This window comes from Triticum aestivum, chromosome 3B (assembly GCF_018294505.1).
Source record: "Triticum aestivum cultivar Chinese Spring chromosome 3B, IWGSC CS RefSeq v2.1, whole genome shotgun sequence".
In the NCBI taxonomy this organism is placed as follows: domain Eukaryota; kingdom Viridiplantae; phylum Streptophyta; class Magnoliopsida; order Poales; family Poaceae; genus Triticum; species Triticum aestivum.
Window position 1 is genome coordinate 819,920,409 of NC_057801.1, and position 4,489 is coordinate 819,924,897.

The window sequence follows — 4,489 nt, forward strand, 5'->3', positions numbered from 1 at the left end:
GAGACCCCGGACGAGCACACGTCTGGATGGGGTACCTGACCGGATCAGCCTGAGAGGCCGAGTGGTCATGCTGATGATGGTGGGGAGCCGACTGATATTGAGGAGGAGGGGGGCTATGTCTACCAGTGTGGTTGTACACGGCTCCCATCCATGCCGGCGACCTGCGAGCAGAGGTGGTTGATTTTCCCTGATGGGAGAGATAAGTGCATTTAATATTTTTGTACCTTATGCATTCACGTTTCTTCAGATATCTAATGCGTTGGCCTTGTCATGCTGCAAGGGTTGGGACCACCATGAGAAGGTCCGTCGGCCCAACTCCGTCCTTGGAGTGCTTTGCCGACAAAACTTCCCGGGGCTTGTCACGTTGCCAGGTGAGGGTCGGCTTCCAGAGCTTGGATTGAGTTGGGAGCACTACTTGGCTGCCCCGGCCTCGCCGGGTGAGATTATCGACGGTGTCTTGTGCGACACGAGGGCAGACGTGGTGATCAGAAAGTTTTGGGTAATTTCTCCTTTACACAATAAAAAATCTTCAACTATCTAGTTATTAATTGTACTAATCAATATTGTCTCATTTGATTGCAGACATTCTACAGGTGTGAGGAGGGATTCGAGGAGGAGGCAGCAAATGTTATCGAGAACGTCTGCAAGCGCCTACTATAGAACTTACGACATGAGGCTCGGGTGCAGGCTGTTCGAGACTACTACGCCTTGCGTGGTATCAAGAAGCCCAAGCCGGCGTGCCGCGAGAAGTTCCTGGGTAAGGAGCAGTACATGAAGGTAATTCTTAAGGCCTTGTACTTACTTCCTTCATTTAGTAATTCATAGCCGTAGCGCTCAAGTTTCTAGTTGCTAACTTAGGCGCCTCCGAGATGGTCTGCGGATCAGATGGATTGTTGGGAGGTGTTGGTCAATGAGTGGTGCTCAAAAGAATGGCTAGCCATCCACAACGCGGCCAAGGACAAACATGCCCAAATGGAAGGTGTGCCACACCATCAAGGCAGCTCCAACTTATATCAGTTCGGGCGGAACTGGGTATGTGGTTTGCTTCATGATGCATGCAATTCATTTATCATGCTAGCTTGAGCCCTTTAATTACTAATTTACTTTGTTTCTCTCTTTCAGGCACACTACAATAAGGTGGATAAGGTGCCAGAGGTGTACGACCTCTACGCCATGGCCCATACTGCCTCCTACAAGAAAGTCAAGGCATTCTCTCCGTCTGACCTCGATGATGCAAACAACTTCACCAACATCTCCTCCCACGACAAGCTCGATAGCCATTGGAGATGGACTTATCCGTTGTCCTAGCACTCCCCCGGAGATCAAGGTGCGCCAGTCGAGATCCGCTCCTGAGATAAGGCCTCGTGAATGGCCAGTCCAACTCGCCTTCAAGGTTAGTTATACATTGTGTGCGCTTCCATCAATGACTACAAATGCTAACGAGGAGTGGTGTTGCAGGCTCCTATACAGAGTGAGAGAGATAGAACGGAGAAACTTCTGTCGGAGGCGGCGGAGAGGCAGCGGGAGTTGGAGGAGAGGACGACAAAGATGTTGGAGGAGGAGAGGGCACGGAATGACATGCAGGCAAGGGCCATGTAGGACCTCCTTGTGGTAAGTTTCTTCTGCTGATTAGCCAAAACATTCATGTGGTGTTTGTCTCATTACAAACTAGTATGACTGAGTCGTCAAAACCAAATGTGCAATCTGTGTGCGAGAAGTACGGTCAGACCGCTCCGCCGATGCCAGAGATTGCTCCTGGAACGACGGTGAGTTTAATTTGAATGGACACTACTTGCTAGTCTTAACATTTGAGTGTCACCATGCTAACGAGACAATGGAAATGATCTTTGGTGCAGCGTAACTCCAGACAAGCATCGCATGATCCTTCTCCAGCTACCGGCACGAGCCAGCCCGCTCCCACACCTCCATGATCACAGTAAGTTTCTCTAGTGTTTTGCTTAACAAATGCATAAAGACCTAGACTTAGTTTTATTTCCTCCAAAATGACTTAATAAGCTTACTGACCTCCAAAACCATCCATTTTACCTAAGTTAGCTCTAAAACGATTTATACTTAGCTTTGTTTCCTCCAAAATGTCCAAAGTTAGCTCTAGACTTAGCTTAGTTAACTCATAAACGATCCATTTTACCTAAGTTAGACCTAGACTTAGCTTAGTTAACTAGTTTTGCTCAATAATGACATGTACTTAGCTTACTTATGTAAAAAAATGGGATAATTAGCTTAGTTAGTTCATAAACGATCCATTTTACCTAAGTTCTAAATTGATCCATTTTACCTTAGTTAGCTCATAAACGATCCATCTTATCTTATATTTACTAATTGAAAGCACCATCCGAGTCACCACGTTAATTATCACAAACTAATCAAATTGTCCGTCCGATCCCCTAATTAACTATCTACAGCCATACAATGATTTCCATCAAAGAGTCCTGACCGGATGTCCCCCGTGCATGTCTCTTAGAAAAAAAACATCTCCCTCCTATACCTCTTCCTCCACCGAGCCGCATTAATTAATCTAAAAAAGGTATCCATCCAATCTGTCCTCGATCATCCCCTTTTCTTGGAATCTGAGCCCTAAACCATGATGCAGCTTCTCCTTTGAAGTCAATCTCAGCTCCGAAGTATTTGATCTAGAAAAACATGGTACGATTTTATCCATCATCTCTTTGTATCCTAATTCTTTCATCTACAACCTAGCATAGTAGCATTGAGTCTCCTCCCATCCATATTCTGATCATGGTAAAATCTAGCATCTAATTTCGTCCTGTAGACGAAACCATCTCAGAAGTCACGATGGTGGGTGCATAGGAAGTCAAGGTGCAAGTGGACATGTTCGTGGGGTGTCCACCATTAGCCGTACCATCCACAAGGGCTAATGACGGAATTAATTAGCAGGTGACCACGTACCAGAGTGTTCGCGTGGCCGTAACACCGACGCATGCTACGCGGACACATGCGGACACACAACTTGAAAAGCTGAGCATGGGACAGCTACTACAAGGGCAATAGATGGCGACTAGCAGTGCTGCGATGGGCAGGGAAGAGGTGCAACAACGACGAAACAGTGGCATGCAGGATGTGGCGAGGAATAGTGGCTGGTGGTGGACGATGCTATAAATAGGCACAACAACGCCAGGTTAGGGCATGTCCGAGTAGCATACATATATCTATTCTGTTCTGTTTTTGCTTAGCGTCTATATATCTATCTTTGCGTTAAAGCAAGAAAATAATGCATGAAAAAAGTTGAGTTTCAGCAGCACCAAAAGCAATCTTTGAGGAATTGTTAGCCCTTCTTTCCATGTCCAAATTGTCCGATGCATTATTGATCTCCGAGTTTGTTTATCACAAAAAATGCACTGGGATGATAAAAAGCATAGGAGCTAAAGAGCTTTACATAATGATGCGTTAGTCTTAGTTCTTATGAAGTTCTTGATTTTCTTGAATTGAATATATCACTTTGTCTTTGTTTGTTACAGTACTGTTCCGTTAGCAACAAACCACTTCTTTTTCTTTAGATACGCTGTTAATATATCATCAGGAATCAAGACCAATAATTCACGTTGCTAGATTTTTATTTATGCATCTAAACACTAGAGAACAACAATAGTCGCATCGGTACTTCTTACAATTAAAACAACAATGTTTTGGCTCCAGTTCGTTATATTTCATTTACTAAAAAATTGTATTACTCCTCCATTTCACAATTGAATAGCACACAGAGGATCCTATTAATTGTATTACACATGTATACTGCCGGATAAACTGAACTTTCGTGTAAAGTGGAAAAAAAGTGACAACTTAATTTTGATGCATTTCAAAGGAAAAACTTCATTGAGATAATTACAAAATTAGAATGGTGTCTATATTTGTCAATGTTAATTTTTGTTGGACGTATGGTCCTACTTTAGTAGTATATATGGTTCCAACCATACTTTCGTTTGAGCTTTCACTAAAGATCTGCCGTCAAATTAATTCTTATTTCGTAATTTTAAATTTTCTTTACAACTTTGTAGGTCGCTAATTTATGATATGGAATAGCTATAACCGTGCTTTCTTCCACCGTTTTTAACTACTTTTGTACGTGCATATTCAATGATAAGAATACCATTCTTTTGGTCGTATGTGGATGTCCATAGCGTATTGTTCACCTAAAGTGGTGTTTTCTATAATTAGCAGACAATATAACCAGTATGTATGTCTTTAATTCCATATACGTACGTGTTACAAACTTCGCGTTGAGTATAATTGCATCATCCGAGAGCCTACTCATGTGTTACAACAATATACCCATGTGTATTCAATTAAATCTGGAGAACCTAACCAGTTGAAACCAAGTGAAGGTTAAATATGTATGTGACAGTTTAAACAGTGAAAACTATTTTAAAAATACAATATGGTAGGAGATTGATTCCTACTAACGTGTAAAGTTTCAGCCATATTAGTTTGAGTGGTACTTAGACAATTAACT

General features: G+C 42.6%; 1 long non-coding RNA gene across 1 annotated transcript; it reads left to right on the plus strand.

The window, feature by feature from the left end:
- Nucleotides 1–2,526: 2,526 nt before the first annotated feature.
- LOC123066847 (uncharacterized) lies at nucleotides 2,527–3,286 on the plus strand. The gene is made up of 2 exons (XR_006431457.1): nucleotides 2,527–2,664; nucleotides 2,917–3,286. It is a non-coding gene; the product is annotated as an uncharacterized lncRNA (long non-coding RNA).
- The last annotated feature ends 1,203 nt before the right edge of the window (nucleotides 3,287–4,489 follow it).